This window comes from Balaenoptera physalus, assembly GCF_965194825.1.
Source record: "Balaenoptera physalus genome assembly, chromosome: 8".
Taxonomy (NCBI): Eukaryota; Metazoa; Chordata; class Mammalia; order Artiodactyla; family Balaenopteridae; genus Balaenoptera; species Balaenoptera physalus.
In genome coordinates, this window is record NC_138887.1 from 75333052 (window position 1) to 75352696 (window position 19645).

The window sequence follows — 19645 nt, forward strand, 5'->3', positions numbered from 1 at the left end:
ACTCAACAGAGTTCAGTTACCTGATTTCACGCCTACTCTTAGGAGAGAATTTGAGGGGGCTCAGGACACACCCTGCCCTTTCTGCCCCCTTCCCTCCAAAGTGCACGTTTCCATTTTCCAGTCTCATCCTCGCTATTGCTGTAACAGCTGTCAATACTTTGCTAAGTACCAAAAGTGGTAAGAGCCCTGGATTTGAAGTCTGAATCCTTTTCGTCTTTCTCTGGGTAAGTTATGCCAGCCTAGTTTCTTCAAATGTCAAGTATTAAAAGTGCTTTTATCTCACTAATAATAATTAGCTTTGGCAAACAAGAAAGTAAAAGGCACAGTTGGATCGTTCTCAAAAATCAATTGCACAAATAAAATCAAGGCGAGTATCCCGGGTTTAAGACGCAAGGCGTGGGTGAGGCTGTGTGTAAATCCCAACACAGCAGAGACGGTGAGGGGTGTCTTCCCAGGGATGGTGGAGGCGGCGGGCGACTTTCCGTCCCTCTTCCTGGAGAGAGGTCTGCGCGCTGGTGTGTAGGGCAGGTTTCCACAATGAGCGCTCTATACTGAAAAATCCCCTAAGACTAGAGGCAGGCTTTTCTATTACTGCTCTGTAGCTTGGAAATCCCAGCTAGTGATGACTTTATGGGTTTGTATGGTCTAGACAAGAGGTTTACTCTTTGGCGAAATTGCTCCGAGGGGGAGGCCCCTGTGAAAATTCCCATCCAACTAATTACCATTCAGAGGGCAGGCTACCGGGAGGGCGCTAGGCTTTGGCAGAGGCTGCGGTTGGAAAGCCATACTCCCAGCTTTATCACTGGCTACGTTTATTTTCCTTCCTGTCAAAACAAGGACAGGAAAGGGGAACAAGAGTGCTAGTCAGAAAGATCAACTCAGGGTAGTAGGGGAGAACAAAAAATGAAGGCTGCCCAGAGCTCCGACTGAGAGGGCTGGGCCTTCACCAAGGATAGGGAAATACCGACCATCTGTCTGCTTCATATTTTCTACATCAAGTATTTCAGCTTTCTCAGCAACTTTAGATCTTTAGAAGCGACCATGTAAAGATACAATGGTCTGAACTAGGTATGGGGTAAAATGCTTCCAAAAATATCAGTGTTACAGTGCTAAAACCCAGAGGAACTCACAACTATTTTCACCTCAGGTTTTACAGGACCCATAGAGGTAGGTGGCAGTATCTGTTCCTTCAATATTTGGAAGAAATCATTTTCACCTACCCCAGGACAGAGCCGAGAGAAAACACCTGTCTTGAAATCTCTGCGTTCTGGTGAGCTGACTCTTTGGGAGGGAAAAAAATGGCCTTCTGTGAAGGGAAATGAAGCCTGCACTCCCCGAGGTTCACATCCAAACACAAAACATCTCTGGTGGGAGATCATGTCCAGAAGCCCTTCCCGGCCACACCTGCCCCACACAGGAGACTTCTTTGCCATTGGCACCCGTCTGCTCTCATATTATCTTGCACTAATATCAGACACAGTTTTCTCACTGGTATCTTTGTTGTGACACAGTTTCTTCTCTTTTCCCTTGAGTCCCTCAGGGTGTAGACTGTATCTTTTCCCACCTTTACTTTATTCAGATGTATCTAATGATGGTCTTCATGCTGAGTGCTCAGTTACTGCCTAAGATGGGTAACTGATCAAAGAGAAATCTCTACCAAAAAAAAAAAAAGGGCACACCGAAACACGAACATTTTTCTTCCTCTTTGTGGTTAAGCTCTAGTGAAGGACCCTGTGCTCTTTCTGGGAATGGGGAATCCGGGAACATTCCGGGATCTGCAGGCCCAGAAGAAATTGTATGGCTACGGTTTGATGAGGTCTCGTGAATGAAGAACTACGATTACAGCACAACTGATGATGAGGACACACTCAGTATTTTGCCTTGGCTGGAGTGACTGAGAGGAATAAGCACTAGAATGGAAATCAGGCAGGTTGGGTCTTGATACTGTTTTGACCGAATTGGGCCACATGACCTTGGGCTTGACACTACACTTGTATGAAAGGGTGAGTCTAGGTCACTGGCTTTCAAATTTTCTGACCATGATCTGGTAAAAAGTAAACATTTTATATCACCACTCAGAAAATAACACACACACACACACACACACACACAAAACTACAGGTTTCCTCAGATAATATTTATCCTTACTAAGTGTGAAACACCATATTTTCTATTTCTTTCTTTCCTTATTTTAAAAAATGCTGGTCATGACTTACAAATTACAATAGCTAAGGTGATCTTGACACATATTTCTGGTTCTAAAATTCCACAGTGTAAAGATCTCATGCTATTTTATGGCATGTTGTTTTTCCTCTGTTGCTTCATCAGGAGGAGTTTGGGGCAGTAACACACCTCCGAAATTCAGGGGTGTTAAGGAATGACAACTTAGGTAATGAAGCCACTGTACCACCCGCCACTCCCCCAGGAATCCGCTCCCACGGGGTGGAGGAGGGGAGGGAGCTGCTCTCTGACTGTCACTTTAAAGAGCGCAGGAAGTGGAACGGACCCCCTTCCATCCAAGTCACAGAATCTCCGCCCTTTCTTGGCAACAAGTACTAAAATGGTTTGAGGCCGCCCCAGTCTTAAGACATTTATTTTTACCAATTCGTCTTTGTCAGTCTCCTATTCTTTTGACTATTCTAAGGGCATTTGTACTGAACACAAAAGACCATGGAGATGAACATGTCACAGCAGTACTGCTGCTCTGTCACTGAATAAATTGAGGCCATTCAGACTACCTCACAGACATGCACTGTGAGTTTTTTTTTAATATTGAAGTATAGTTGATTTATAATGTGGTGTTAATTTCTGCTGTACAGTAAAGTGACTCAGTTATACATATTCTTTTTCATATTCTTTTCCATTATGGTTTAATCACAGGATATTGAATATAGTTTCCTGTGCTATACAGTGGGACCTTGTTGTTTATCCGAGTTGGTTTTTCTCATAATCATATTTTTACACTGGCCTTGATCCCCTTGGGCCAAGCCAGAGAGTAAGGCAAATCTTTGGGAACCTGATTTGCCCTACCTGTGTTGACCAGACCTCCACCATCTCTTTCCTGAGAGATTTGAAGGGACTACGTTCAACCAGCCTCAAGGGCATGGTTCAGGGCTTGAGGATGGAGCCAAGTGAACTGGTCCACATGGGAATCAAACCCAGGACCTCAGATTTAGTCACCCCAGGCTCCGGTCCCTTGAGCCAACTTTAAGTCCTGGAGCTCCTTTGGGCGAGGGAAGATGACTTACTACCAGTCTGCAAAGAACCGGCATTCAGAACTGATTCTGTTTGGTATCTTGCTCTGTCAATGAGAAGAGTCAACAACAACTATTAACCAGGCACCTAAGTAACAATATGGTTTATTAGGTTAATAAATTCAGGCCACTCAGAGCACTTTCTAGACAAGAACCTGATATCACTCTGAAGGAGCCACAAATTGCCGTCTTCTGGAAGATGACAAAAGAGGCAAAATGTTCCGAGAAAATATCCATTCACTTTTCATCCCTGTCATCTTTCCAAAATATACTATTATATAATAGAAAATACAGACAAAGTGAACAGAAATTCTAGGAGGCTGTGAGATGCTATTTTTAAAGAGGCACAGCTACCATGAAAATGAACCTACTTTCCAATACAGCATAATTCATTTTCCAGTTTGCCATTCTTGCTTGACAGAATTAAAATGACAATGTTCATTCAGTATGCCACATTTATAGCTTTCGCTAAAGGGCTCCTACGTGGCAAAGGACAAGCTTTCTGGTCTTGGCAAACCTTCCTCTTTTGATGATGCCAGAAAATAGATCTTTATTGTGAGCCAAAAAAAAAAAAAAAAGATAGAAAAAAAAATCTTCTTTGGAATATTTATTACTTATTCATTTAGGAAACACAGCCCTATAGATTATTTACAAATGTGTTAACTGGATTCTACTAAACTTTCAATTTGTTATTTACTTGCCAAGTACTAAGTATTAGTTACCAATAGTATGTTTCTGTAATGCATGTTTATTATATAGTTATTCCAGAAACTCTGATTAAAATTTTTTTTAATTCCAATTTTTATACTTGTAGTTACTTCATAATTTTAATTTTATGGTTTTAGTTTCCAAAAAGGTCTTATTCATCTCCCAGCGAAAAAAACCCCTCCAGGCTGAGGTGTGTTGTCTACAGGTGGTGGTAGGAACCCACCTAGCCTGTCACAAGCATCTCCAGGCAGGCGCCCTCCGGCACCTCACTCACAAGTGAGCTGTAACATTTTAATTATATGCTTTTAAAAGTTAATCATTTGTCAAGTTTTGTTAGTCTTACGAAAATAATTTTCTTTTAGGTACAGCATAGCATATTCTAAATTATATACACATATATTACTGAAACCAAGTGGCTCTCATTAAACATTTTTTTCAAAGACTGTTTCCTTTTAATGGCAGTGAAATACTGTTGGTAGCATCAACATGCTCTGCCAAAATGAACTTCACCAAGGTGAATTTTAGGGAGACTGTCAACACAATAATGGCCTAGAACTTTATGCAAAGTTCTTATATTAGAAAGTGGTCATTTAAGGGTGTCACTTGGGGGCCTGTTCAAGATACAGGATCATGATCGTGTTTCAAAGACATCATCCTGAATTGAATGCCTGGCACTGGTCCTGGTAATAGTTAGAGCCTTGGAGTTCAGCCTGGGTAACACCGTACATTTCTTTTCTTTTCTTTTTTTTTCAAATTTTGAATTTTATTTTATTTATTTTTTATACAGTAGGTTCTTATTAGTTATCTGTTTTATACATATTAGTGTATATATGTCAATCAAAATCTCCCAGCACACCATACATTTCTGCCTGGCAGACAGAAACTGGAAAAGGACAGCCAATAGAAAAGCATGTCGAGGTTCTTTCCACCCCTGAGTTTAAGATTCTATACAACTGTTTTCTTTCTTTTTTTAACATTTTAAAAATTTATTAAAAAAAAATTTTTGGCCGTGCCCTGCGGCTTGCGGGATCTTAGTTCCCTGACCAGGTATCAAACCCAGGCCCTCTTCAGTGAAAGCGCAGAGTTCTAACCACTGGACACCGGGGAGTTCCCTATGCAACTGTTTCAAGTCAAACGTTGTGACGAGGATGTTCTCTAGGATCCAGTTATATAGCACATAGAGAGCTCGAGATAGCTCACGTGGAAAGTACCATTTTCACTATTTGCTATAAGAGAAATCTGCTTTACATGTATTTTTTCTTGTTACTTGAAAATTACGGTAATTTTGAAAAATATATCTATTTGAAAACTAAAAATCCTCCCAGACCCAGGCTGCCAAGAGATGTCTTAGCTGGTAGGCAATGACGGGTGCCGTCTAGCTATTTTATGCAAAATTATTTTGACAAGAGGAAAAGCAGTTTCCCTGAGAGTGACTTGTTCTTGGACGTGTAAGCATCTGGAACATCTTGGCTCCCTTTTTTGCCTTTAGAAAAAAAAAAGTAATAGGTAGAAAACACAGCACATCATGGCATGATTAGATTTCAAATTCCTGTATACTGGTCTCCCAACCAACTTTAGACTCTCAGGGGTGATTTTCTATGTGTGTTTCCATACCAAAGAGAGCCTGAATTGGCTAGACTAAAAAAAAATTCAGTCCAGTGGAGTATGAAACACATCTCTGATAAGATCAAGCCAACTTGTTGCTGTTTTGATGAATACAAATTATCACCAGCATCCCGTTTTCCGAGGAGCGACTATGTAAGTCTGGTGGCAAGGGGCTTGAGTGCGTGGCCAGCTTCCTTTCCTTTTCAGGTACCAGAAAGGTTCCAGCAGCCTGTTTCTCCCTTCTTGTCAGATACCACTTCCCTTTTAGTGCCTTTCCAAGGAGTATGAACAAAGCCCGGGGACAGAAGCAGGGAGTTTCTGTACCTGGATTGTCCTTTTGGCAAGAACAAATTAGCTTAAAGCATTCTCATTTTCCGGCAGATTCTGTCCGTAATGCTGTGCAGCTGCGTGCGCCTGGGGATCCTTTTATTGTTAAAAGTAGACCCATGTGGAAAAGACATTAAAATAAGTTTGCTGCTATGATACCCACGAAGATGAAAGGGCTTCTCTGATTTTAATATGCTGAGTTTTAGACGGGAAGGAGAATGAAAAGGGTTCTTTGGAAACACACACATTTGGCTGGGCTACGAATTCATCAGGTGTTAAATCCCCATCACCTTCGCAGTAGAGGTGTAGGGCAGCGCTGAGCGTCTGCTTGTTTGTGTTTTCAGTGGAATCCGCGCCGTTTTCCATGCTTACAATGTGTGGCTCTCTTTAGCACTCATATTTCGGTTCTGGTACTTGCTTCCAGAGGAAAATTAGTGAAAGTGTGTACTGATGGGAGCTGGCATACGAATGAGCTCTGGACCCTAGCTTAAAGAGACTGCATTCTTTTGGGGGGTAGGGAGTGTGCCCTTTAAAATAACTTTATCTTGTGATATTTCTTGATATTTTTTGGCCAGTGCAGAGACCCCTGCTGGGACAAAGAAAAAGCAACAACGATCCAAGGCCAAAACCATGCCATGAACTATGTTTCTAGCACCAGGTGAAACATGACATAAAGACCGTCAAGATTTCTTGTGGGAATTCTTAACAGTGGACATATTTTTATTGAGTTTGATTAAACAATAACACAGTTAAGAGATGAAATTCAGGTTTATAACTAAATGTAAATGGTTAAGCATGGTATTGCTAAAATGGTAGGACTCAAAAATATTTTCATTAGAAGATAAATTATTGATGCCTTTTTGTTACTGCAAATATTAAATCTGAAGATAAGCTGTTATTAAGTGGCTGCCCATTATAGAAACGGGGTTTACTTAGAGTTTCAGAGGATGTGCTTGATGTGGGCTGAAACTGAGCAGCTTTAATTTTCTTTACTGTAAAATTCTCACTATCGGGCTTCCCTGGTGGCACAGTGGTTGAGAATCTGCCTGCCAATGCAGGGGACACGGGTTCGAGCCCTGGTCTGGGAAGATCCCACATGCCGCAGAGCAACTGGGCCCGTGAGCCACAATTACTGAGCCTGCGCGTCTGGAGCCTGTGCTCTGCAACGAGAGAGGCCGCGATAATGAGAGGCCAGCGCGCCGCAATGAAGAGTGGCCCCCACTTGCCGCAACTGGAGAAAGCCCTTGCACAGAAACGAAGACCCAACACAGCCATAAATAAATAAATAAAATAAATAAATAAAATTTTAAAAAGCCATTAAAAAAAATTTCTATCTCATGGAAAGCAAAATATTTTGGATATTGGAAGACCCAGATGCTATAATTTTCTATCGGAAACACTGATTCTGTGTCTTGAGACCCAGAGTCTGGCAACTAGTTCTTCTTCATTTAATAAGTGTAGCAATTGTTTTATTTGACCATGCTATCGTTTCTGCAGAGTTCAAAAGCTGAGAATAAGGATTCTGCTGTCTTTCTTCAACAGAGAGGAAATTCCAGAGATTTTCTTCTCCAACTACTGCGTGTAATTTACTTCCTTTGTTCTTAAATGGCCTGTTTACAGCAGAGGAAATGCTCTTTGCTCTTTCAAGGAGTGAGTGGAAGTTGTGGGCTCCTGTTCCTCATTTCTGCCTGGGCCAACAATTTTTTTTTTTTTTTAACTGAGGTAAATCCAATGCACAGATCTTAAGTGTCTAATTCAGTTAGTTTGATAAATGTCTACCTTTGTGTAACCAACATCTCAATCAAGATATGGACTATATCCATCAGTCCAGAAAGTTCTCTTGGGTACGACCCTTCCCCGCATTCCCCGAGTCCACTGCTATTCAGATCTCCATCATTACGGATCAGCTACCTCTACTTGAATTTCATATGTACTCTTTGGTGTCTGGTTCCTCAGTGTAATGAGGAACATTCACTCAGTGTAATGTTTTTTGTTTTTTTTTTTTTAAATAAATATATTTATTTTTGGCTGCATTGGGTCTTCGTTGCTGCTCGTGGGCTTTCTCTAGATGCAGCGAGCAGAGGCCACTCATCGCTGCGGTGCACGAGCTTGTCATTGCAGTGGCTTCTCTTGTTGCAGAGCACAGGCTCTAGGCACGCGGACTTCAGCAGTTGTGGCTCGCGGGCTCTAGAGTGCAGGCTCAGTAGTTGTGACGCACGGGCTTAGTTGCTCCAAGGCATGTGGGATCTTCCCGGACCAGGGCTCGAACCTGTGTCCCCTGCATTGGCAGGTGGATTCTTAACCACTGTGCGACCAGGGAGGTCCCCAGTATAATGTTTTTGAGACTCATCCATGGTTTTTTTTTTTTTTTTTTTTGGTGTAACTGTACTTTGTTCTTCTTTTTTTTTTTTAATCACTAAATAGTATTCCATTGTATGGACAGATCACAATTTGTTTGTACGTGTACCTGGAGATGGCCTAGTTAACAGTCTGGGCTATTGCAAATAAAGCTGCCCTGTATATCCTTGCACCTGTCTTTTGTGGACGTATGCTTCCATTCCTCTTGGGTAAATACCTAGAGTGGTACTGCTCAGCCAACATCACTTTGGTTTTGAAGCCTGAAGCCCTGGAGAACCTATATGACCTCTGTAGGGCTCTCCCTCCTTGGCTGGGTGGAGGAACAGTGACATCTGATGCCCTCTCCTCTCAGAGCAGCTTTGAGGATGTTTTCCGTCCTTCACAGGAAAGAGGGCAAGGAGTTTCCCGGACACTGTACTCAAAACTCACCTGGTCCCGAAGACCTTGAGATGCCCTTTACATGGCTCTAAGACCTGGACATATCTTATCAGTGAGATGTTCAGTGGGGCATCTGACAGAGACGGTGGGACAAAGGGGTGCCCCCCCCCAGATAGTGATGGCGGTTGGGCCTATGTGGGCGCATCCTTCAACAAGGGAGGGGAGAGAGCTCGTTGATAAGTGTGTGTATCTGTTAGAAACATCCAATATTCCATTTTCTTCATGCTTTGAAATTCCACAATTAAAAGGGTTATTATTGCTACCTTTACTAAAACAACAAGACTATGTATAAAAATCTGTAAACCTGCTAACGCTTTTACTTCTACCAGCTCTGGTCATAAAATGGTTATCTTAAATGCTCCTGTATTTCTGATAACAAATAGTGTCATTTTTGTTCTCAGATATGACACCCCTTCCCCTGGAAAATATGCCCATGCCCAAAGCACATCATTAGCAAATGACACCAGTAATGCACATTCCTGGAATCAACCTTCTCTGAGGTTAGTACAGACAAAAAATAAACATGCACAAGTGGTCCTGGCCAGGGCTGGTGAAATACTGTCTAAAAGGGCAGGATTCAGTTAAGAGCACGAAATGTTTTCTTTGTTTTGAACGTGCTGGATAGCTACTTCAGGAAGCCCTGACAGCCTGACATGTTGGCCATTTCCACCACTGACCCGGTGGTTCCCGAACGCACTGGGTGCCTTGGATGCAGAGTAGGGCTTTCAGAGCTAATGTCCTTTCTAAATTGGAGGTTTAAGTAGAGACAGTGTTAACACAAGCAGTTGTTTCCGTCCCTATCTTTATCACATTAATCCTCATGGGGAGGTAGGCATTGTCTCCAATGTATACATGAGGAGGCCGAGCTTACAAAGGCTTAAGGCCATCTGTCTCTCAAGCTGCAGAACCAAGATTTGAATCCAGATCCCTCTGATGCCAAAAGCTCTCACCACTTTACCTCTATGTTCCCAGGGTTTTAGAAGATGGCCCAGAAAACTCCAGGTTTACAGAATACCTTTTGTCAACATATCTGGGTCTGCTTACGAATTCCCTAAGCTGACATACCATAATGATCATGCTCTAAAATTGTGTGCCCCAAATCACCTTCCCACTGATCTCACCTTATTCCAACTGCTTTGGAATTCACATTGCCTCACAATTTCTAAGACATTTTGTGGATGTGAATATATAGATTATAACTGCACTAAAACAGTATGGAAAGAATGACTCTATGTGTATCTCTATCTTGTCTAGCTAATCATCCATGCTAGTAATTTAGCCCACCTGTGTGTATATGTCATGTTCATTAAGTGTCTGCTCTACATGTGTATAACCTGCTTCTACTAAGAGATGTAAGTTCTAATCCATAAGGGCTATGCCTTCTGCTTTTTTTGTACTCCCAATACCTGGAACAGTGACTATAACAAAATAGATGCTCCATAAATTATGTGAAATGAGAAGATACCCCATCCTGGTGCTGTGGAAAACAGGGTCACTCACTTGGGGACTGCTGAACTTGGGCCAGTTTTCACTTAGATGAGCCTCAATTTCTTTTGTCTTTAAAGTGGGGTTAATAAATGGTGATGTGAATGTTTTTGTGCACTATAAAGATATAATCTATTATAATTACAGATCAGCATCGATTTGATTGCTTTCTTCAAGTCAAGAAAATGTTTTGTTTGGGAAGGTCTCTTATGAGTGATGTAGTTGAGGAAAAATAATTGAAGTACTATCTCGTCGTTGCCATCCTTACTCTAACCAACGCTTTGAGTAGTAAGAGATTAAAAATAAGCAGCCGCATAATGCAGTGGGGAAGGAAGCAAATTAGCTACAAGACTGGGCCATAACACTCAGGAAGCAGGATAAAATTTTTACAAGTCAATCAATGAAGAAGATGAAAGGCCAGTGATTAGAACAAAGCAGTATATAAACAAACAAGCAAACAAGTCATAGGCCAGGAAAGGGTGTGTTAGTGACCCTGAATATACGCAAGTCAGAGAGTACAGCAACATGAAGTCATTCTCCAGCTAAAGATGGCACGTTTATGTGAAAAGGGAAATATAAATCAAGGCCATTTTCTCAATGGGAAGAGTTTAGAGAATGTTTTTTAGGCACTGCCCAGATATTTAACTCTTCAGGGCAGAATCTGTTAGAAATACCAAACCCTGGTCTCAGGACTTTATAAGTAGGTCACAAAATTCAGTCAGGCTGAAATATTTCGCTTTTCTTCTTTTCCGCCATTAAATAGGATGGGATTTCTCTCTCTGAGGTTTTTCCTTCTGTTTCATTCTCTTCTTTTGGGTGGGTGGGTGGAATTATGTTAGTTTAGACCTTACCTTAGTTACCTTTTCCTCTCAGATTTTCTGCCTTTAGTAAGGCTGTTTAGGTGTATTTCGTTTTCTAAAAATAAAGGGATTGGGGGAGAGTTCACCTCAACTCCACTCAGACAGAGTTTCTAAATGTCAAGCTAAATTTTGTCAGTTCTATCAGTCATTTCCATCCTGAGGGTAAAATTAATACTTCACTTTTTAAAATGATTTGCTGTTTATTAGTAACTCCGGAGAACTGCAAAATGTTATAATCTGAGCAACCTATTGCCAAAACTATAAAGGAATGTTAAAGGTCTACTATCAGGCCAGGTAGTAGGAGACACAGGAATATGAAATGAAACAACACAATGCAGAAACTTAAATTACGCATTAATAGATATAATCTGTGACTTCATGGTCGTTATAGGCCGCCTAAACAAGAAAATTGGTTTAATTTCCTTTGGTACCTTTCTCTGGTTTAATACTTGAATTTTTCCCAAGTGGGCCAAAAAATATATGCAAATATTTTCCAGGAGAGACTGTGCAGTGCTATTATAACCAGAAATCCAGCCAACTCTTTCCACGGCTGCTCCACTAAAACATAAGCAAGCATTCGTTCAGTCCCATTGGACTCATGTCTGGAAGCTAAGCAAGTAGATTACAGTACCTTTTCTCCAAGCAAAGTGGAATACAGGTTAACCCAGGCAAGAAAACACACAGCTATGACAAGACGGGTCCCATTTAAAAGCAGTGGTTTCCCAACTCTGGCTATAGGTTGGAATTACCTAGAGAGAGCTTTTAAAAATCCCCAATGCCCAACCCACCAACCGGATCAGGGTCTCTAGAGCGGAGCCCGTGGACAATTTCAGGATGAGCTTTTAGCAACTGGTTTGCAAGCCTGAATATTTAACAGCTGGCTCCCTGGAGTCAGCTCCAACTCACCCTTAAAGAAAACCCTGACTAAACTAAACCGCTAAGTTCTTCAGTTCTGACCTGCTATTTGAACGATGGAGTGTGGGATAAAAGTGAGGGTTACTGCGAATGAAGGTGAACCACAGTTCCAGTATCTTAATGTATTTTTGTATTTTAGGTTTAGAAGTAGTAACTGGGGCAGCTAAATGGCTGAAGGTCTAATGAGGTTTTTTTTTTTTTTTAAGACATATTTATTCAGCATCATGATCAGACTATTACATTTAGCAATCAACAGCATGGGTGCCAAAAAAAAAAAAAAAAAAAAAAACCCTACATTAAAACCCTTTGTTGGAATGCTTTACACTTACCACAGAACAAAAACTAAAAGAACCTGTTATACAATTGGTCACAAATACAGTCCTCGAGTTTTTTGCCCATACACATGCGTATCGTCTAAAACATGTCTTCTTTGTAGCAGCTAGGCCCTGCCACCACTGTGCTTGGCTGAGTTCACAAATCTGTTGTACCCTGTAGCTTCCCTGTCACTTCTCTGGCTCTCCTCTCCTGCTGAGCTTTGTTTCCTGGCAGTAATTAAAACCTCCTGCCGCTGCCATAGCTCCTGCTGCTGCTGGAACCACCACAGCCACCTTGGTTTCGGGGTTTGGCAAAGTATTGGCCTCCACCACCATAGAGGCAAGAACTTCTGCCTTCAAAGTCTCCTCCTTTCACGGGTCCAAAATTTGCAGATTGATTGTTGTAACTGCCAAAATCATTGTAGCTTCCACCACCTCCAAAACTGCTTCCATCACTACCGAATCCATTATAGCCATCCCCACTGCCACCATATCCACCGCCACCGTGGCTGCCACCAAAGCCACCTCGACCACTGAAGTTTCCTCCACGACCAAAGCTGTCATTCCCACCAAAACCGCCTCCACGACCACCACCAGAGTTTCCAGAACCACTTGGACCTCTTTGGCTGGATGAGGCACTAGCCATCTCTTGCTTAGATAGGGCTTTCCTTACTTCACAGTTGTGGCCGTTCACAGTGTGGTATTTCTGAATGACAATCTTGTCTGCGGAGTCATGGTCATCAAAGGTTACAAAAGCAAAGCCTCTCTTTTCCTACTGCCTCGGTCAGTCATGATTTCAATCACTTCAATTTTCCCGTACTGTTCAAAATAATCTCTTAGGTGATGTTCTTCAGTGTCTCCTTTAATGCCACCAACAAAAATCTTTTTCACAGTTAAGTGGGCACCAGGTCTTTGAGAATCTTCTCTTGAGAAGGCCCTCTTTGGTTCCACAACTCTTCCATCCGCCTTGTGTGGCCTTGCCTCCATGGCTGCACCCACCTCCTCCACAGCGGCATACGTGACAAACCTGAAGCCTCTGGAGCGCCTGGCATTTGGATCCCTCATTACCACACAATCTGTGAGCGTCCCCACTGCTCAAAGTGGCTCCTCAGACTCCCATCGGTTGTTTCAAAGCTCACACCTCCGATGAAGTGCTTCCGCAGCTGTTCGGGCTCTTTGGGAGACTCTGGCTTAGACATGACGGCAGTGGAGGGGGGAGACGTCAACAGTGCTTACTCGGCGGCGTCCATGGGCAGAAAGGAGTAATCTACCGAACGTATCTCTAATGAGGTTTTTAAAAAGGTGTTAATACAATAATGATTAATGTGGAAAGAAAGTATGAGTACACTGGAAAGACCTCATTTTTGGAAGTGACAGACATGGGACTTTGTGCAAATTAACCTTATTAAGCCTCTATTTCTTTAATCTGTACATGGGAATTAATAATGCTGTCTCAGTGGGGTTGGTGTTAGGATTAAATAATCATACATAAGCATACATAGTAAAAAATCTAAGTTGCCTTTCCTTCTCAGTAGTTATACTCTAGATTATTATTACTTTTAAAGGAGAATGGTATGAATTGTTTTAACACTTTATTTTCAGGGCATTTAATCACGTTTATCTTTTTTTATATATATATATTTTAATTGAGGTACAGTTGATTTACAACGTTGTGATAGTTTCAGGTGTATAGCAAACTGATTCAGTCATATAGATAGATAGATAGATTTTTTTTCAGATTCTTTTCCCGTATAGGCTATTACAAAACATTGAGTATAGTTCCCTGTGCTATACAGTTAGGTCCTTGTTGACTGTTTTGTACATAGTAATCACATTTATCTCTAATTCTTTTTTTTTTTTTTAAAGATTTTTTTGATGTGGACCATTTTTAAAGTCTTTATTGAATTTGTTACAATATTGCTTCTGTTTTATGTTTTGCTTTTTTGGCCCCAAGGCATATGGGATCTTAGCTCCCTGACCAGGGATCGAACCTGCACCCCCTGCATTGGAAGGCGAGGTCTTAACCACTGGACGGCCAGGGAAGTCCCCTATCTTTAATTCTTTATCTCTGTGATTTAAACCAGGGTGGGCAAACTATGGCCTGTGGACCAAATCTGTAAATAAGGTTCCACAAAAACTTTTAGTTTTATGGAACACACCATGTCCATTTGTTTGCATAGTTCTATAGCTGCTTTCCTGCTACAGCAGCAGAGTTGAGTAGCTGAAACAGAGGCCCCATCGTCTGCAGAGCCTGAAGTATTTACTATCTGGTCCTTCATAGAAAAGATCCTTGACCCACAATTTAAACCATTCTAAGCTTTCCTTAAGTGAATACTTTTAAAAAGTACATTAAAAAAGAACACAAAACAAATGAGGATAGAAAATGAAAAAAATGAGAAAAGAAGATTCCCCTAGGGTTTAGAAATTGCAAAATAAATCTTAGTTCCAGAATCCTTAAGAAATACTTGAAACTCTAGGATGAAACTGAGATCTAATTCTGTCTAGTCAAAACAGTGTATATATATTTTTATATATCTTTATTGGAATATAATTTTTAAAAATTTTTTAAATTTATTTTTGGCTGCGTTGGGTCTTCCATTGCTGCACGCGGGCTTTCTCTAGTTGCGGCGAGCGGGGGCTACTCTTCATTGCTGTGCGCGGGTCTCTCATTGTGGTGGCTTCTCTTGTTGCAGAGCAGAGGCTCTAGGCACGTGGGCTTCAGTAGTTGTGGTGCACGAGCTCAGGAGTTGTGGTGCATGGGCTTAGTTGCTCTGCAGCATGTGGGATCTTCCCAGACCAGGGATCAATCCTGTGTCCCCTGCACTGGCAGGCAGATTCTTAACCACTGTGCCACCAGGAAGTCCTTATTGGAGTATAATTGCTTTACAGTGTTGTGCTAGTTTCTGCTGTACAACAAAGTGAAACAGCTATATGTATACATATATCCCCATATCCCCTCCCCCTTGAGTCTCCCTCCCACCCTCCCTATCCCACCCCTCTAGATCGTCACAAAGCATCAAGCTGATCTCCCTGTGCTATGCAGCAGCTTCCCACTAGCTATCTATTTTACATTTGGTAGTGTATATATGTCAATGCTACTCTCTCACCTCATCCCAGCTTTCCCTTCCACCGCTGTGTCCTCAAGTCTGTTCTCTACGTCTGCGTCTTTATTCCTGCCCTGCCACTAGGTTCATCAGTACCGTTTTTTCAGATTCCATATATGTGCATTAGCATACGGTATTTGTTTTTCTCTTTCTGACTTACTTCACTCTGTATGACAGACTCTAGGTCCATCCACCTCATTACAAATAACTCAATTTCGTTCCTTTTTATGGTTGAGTAATATTCCATCGTATATATGTGCCACATCTTCTTTATCCGTTCACCTGTTGATGGACATTTAGGTTGCTTCCATGTCCCGGCTACTGTAAATAGTGTTGCAATGAACATTGTGGTACATGTATCTTTTTGAATTATGGTTTTCTCAGGGTATATGCCCAGTAGTAGAATTGCTGGGTCATATGGTAGTTCTATCCTTAGTTTTTTAAGGAACCTCCATACTGTTCTCCATAGTGGCTGTATCAATTTATATTCCTACCAACAGTGCAGGAGGGTTCCCTTTTCTCCACACCCTCTCCAGCATTTATTGTTTCTAAATTTTTTGATGATGGCCATTCTGACCAGTGTGAGGTAATACCTCATTGTGGTTTTGATTTGCATTTCTCTAATGATTAGTGACTTTGAGCATCTTTTCATGTGTTTGTTGGCAATCTGTATGTCTCCTCTGGAGAAATGTCTATTTAGGTCTTCTGCCCATTTTTGGATTGGGTTGTTTGTTTTTTTGATATTGAGCTGCATGAGCTGCTTGTATATTTTGGAGATTATCCTTTGTCAGTTGCTTCATTTGCAAATATTTTCTCCCATTCTGAGGGTTGTCTTTTCGTCTTTTTTATGGTTTCCTTTGCTGTGCAAAAGCTTTTAAGTTTCATTAGGTCCCACTTGTTTATTTTTGTTTTTATTTCCATTACTCTAGGAGGTGGGTCAAAAAGGATCTTGCTGTGATTTATGTCATAGAGTATTCTGCCTATGTTTTCCTCTAAGAGTTTTATAGTGTCTGGCCTTACATTTAGGTCTTTAAACCATTCTGAGTTTATTTCTGTGTATGGTGTTAGGGAGTGTTCTAATTTCATTCTTTTACATGTAGCTGTCCAGTTTTCCCAGCACCACTTATTGAAGAGGCTGTCTTTTCTCCACTGTATATTCTTGCCTCCTTTGTCAAAGATAAGGTGACCATAGGTGCATGGGTTTATCTCTGGACTTTCTATCCTGTTCCACTGATCTATATTTCTGTTTTTGTGCCAGTACCATACTAAGACAGTATATTTTAAAGAATACTTTATAAATGAAATTTTCTGCAAGATGACTATTACTTCTGCACCAGGAACGCATCCTGAATATGAAACTTGGAAGAGTGAATTTAGGAGGTAGAAACAAGGAAAATTACTTATAACCTGGCAATGAAAGTGACTGAAACCACATTAGTCAGGCAAAATAAGCTGATCTCTCCAACTACAGGTAAAATAACATTTCAAACATTGAAAAATGTACACAGTCAAAATGGTACAGGGTAGGGGTTTAAGAAACCATTTCCCCTGCTAATTTTTGATGTTTACATGGAATGTTCTTCAAGCAGCAAATAACTTACCAATGATGTTGACAGACTGAAAATGATACATCTTTACCACAACATATATTAATTCTCTCAGTGGGAAATTGCTAAAATAGACAAGGTGTCAGAAAGATTTCTTTACGTCTGAAGGAAAGGAAATGATTCCATTTCTTCCAAACATTCTTACATGAAAAATAACAAACTCTCACTTTTAAAATGTCTTTATTTTCATGGGGTTCTAAAGCTCCCATTATTAATTGGGGAGGTCACGGTTATCTGGTGCTGGCTATGAGTCAATCCATATTAAGTCAGGTATAAAACACAGCCAGGTATAAAACTACCCCCATAATTCACATTATATATGAATAAATATTCATAGAAATATTCAGAAAAGAGAATTGAAGAATTACACTACACTATCATGGCATTCCTTAGATCTACACAGTAAATGTTACACAGAGGTGCTGGAAAGTAAATCTTCATGAAATAAAACGTAAGAGAAACAGGGTGGTCTATCTAAAGAAAGGGACAAATGCCCAACACAAATGAACCCAATTCATCCTCTACAGAATGACCTCCGATTCTGTTCCTGAAGCAACTAGTTAAAGACTCTGGACCACAGAGATGAACATACTGAGTGTTTAAGGCATGCACATCTATCACGTTTAACTCTCACACAGAAACGTAAGTAATGGGTATCATCAGTGATTTGTAAAGGGCGAAGTTCGGTAGGAACTCAGTCTGTCTGCCTCGCTCACCTATCCTGTCTTCAAAATGTCCAATCCTGGGCTTCCCTGGTGGCGCAGTGGTTGAGAATCTGCCTGCTAGTGCAGGGGACACGGGTTCGAGCCCTGGTCTGGGAAGATCCCACATGCTGCGGAGCAACTAGGCCTGTGAGCCACAACTACTGAGCCTGCGCGTCTGGAGCCTGTGATCCGCAACAATAGAGGCCGCGACAGTGAGAGGCCTGCGCACCACGATGAAGAGTGGCCCCCGCTCGCCACAACTAGAGAAAGCCCTCGCACAGAAACGAAGACCCAACACAGCCAAAAATAAATAAATAAATAAAAATTTAAAAAGATGTCCAATCCTGATGGAACACAGGGTATCTGCCAACCATGAGCCCCCAGAGATGCCCCTAGAAAAAGAGGTCTAATCAAAGCGACTAAATTTGGAAAGCTTTCTAAACCCTCCTCTTGGAGAATAACAATGTATATATTAAAGCCCTGTATTGAAGAAACCAGTTTACCTTTGTCTAACCCAACATTTCCCCAAACTTATTAGGGAATCCCTTTTCCCAATTACTATTTTGTGAAAGTTATATCCTGAAACACACTCTGAGAAATATGACTGCGGTCACCTCCCTTGATGGGAGATGGATAAAAGAGAAATACATAAACTGTAAGAGAAAAATAAACGTTTTCACCCATGGTCAAGGGGCAATGCTACTGAAGTGATGGTGTGATTCTAAGCGGCTTCTTCTTGCTCTTAGGATGACACCCTAAGTGCCCTGGTCCCTGCAGACCTCCTTGGCCTCATCTAACAAACACCCCACCACCTGGCCGACCTTCAGTACCTGGAACCTGCCAGGATCCCCATCATGGAGCCTTTGAAAAATGCTGTCTGCTTGGCTGAATGTGCCTTCTTTCCCTCTTTACCTACTTACCTTTCAGGGAAGTCTTTCCTGACCCTGTCAAGTCCTTCCTCTGTATGCTCTCCTATCACTGAGTTCTTCCATATAGCGAGTTTATGGTTACAATGTTATATTTATTGGTGTATTTATTTGATGAATGCCTGTCTATACCCCTATGGGAGTGAGGGGAAATATATTCCCTGTGCTCAGATGCAAAAAAGAAGAGGAGGGGACCATTCCAGCCTCTTTCTACCATCTTCTATCACTGCTGACTTAATGGATCCCTTACTTGGGAGAAGGTTCTGTGCATGTTCAGCTCAGGGCCTGGGCGCACTCTGGTCTGCTCCCAGTCAGGCAAGCTTAGAAGGAATGTTTGGGAATAAGTTCAACTCAGGGAAGACAGTTGTTACAGATGCTAGCTAGCTCTATTCTGCAGTTTAGCCTTATGCAGTAATAAAGTCAATTTTAATCTTCACCTCCGAGTCTTGTTTTATTTTTCAAATTGCTTCCATTTGGGAGGGGAAGGCAAGAAAGAGTGTTCTTGTTGCCGCCTAAAATGCCAACATCTTCCACTAGGCCTCAGTCCATCAGGAAGAACAGGGAGGGGTCTCCTTTGGCTCACTACTATAGCTCAGGCCTGGCACATGGGAGGCACTCTAATTTTTTAAAATTCATCATTCTATCATGGAAAATTTCTTAAATAAGCAAAAATAGAGGGAATGGTATGATGAACCCCTACGTATACGTCACCCAGCTTCAACCATAATCAACACATGGCAATAAACAACATATAATCGATCTTGTTTGATCTACTTCTCAACTTGACCGAAGCAAATCCAAGACACTGCATCACTTCATACATAACAAATGGTAAAGGCTTGAAAACATATCTATAAAACCATTATCACATGCATATTATAAATGATAATTTATAAATATTTCTTCCATAATAAATAGATGAATGAATCAGCAAACGCTATAGGGACCGGTAAAGGGTCAAAGAAGAGGTGGGTCTGAATCATGATCTGTCCCTGGCCCCCAGCACACCACACACACACACCCGCCACGGGCCAAGCCAC

General features: G+C 41.5%; 1 protein-coding gene and 1 pseudogene across 6 annotated transcripts in view; both read right to left on the reverse strand.

Annotated features, from left to right (window-relative positions):
• JAZF1 (JAZF zinc finger 1) overlaps nucleotides 1–19645 on the reverse strand; it is a 344518-nt gene that overhangs the window by 32502 nt on the left and 292371 nt on the right. The window lies entirely within an intron of this gene.
• LOC309665487 (heterogeneous nuclear ribonucleoprotein A1 pseudogene) lies at nucleotides 12141–19643 on the reverse strand (annotated as a pseudogene). Its single transcript has one exon. The product of its transcript is annotated as a heterogeneous nuclear ribonucleoprotein A1 pseudogene (transcript).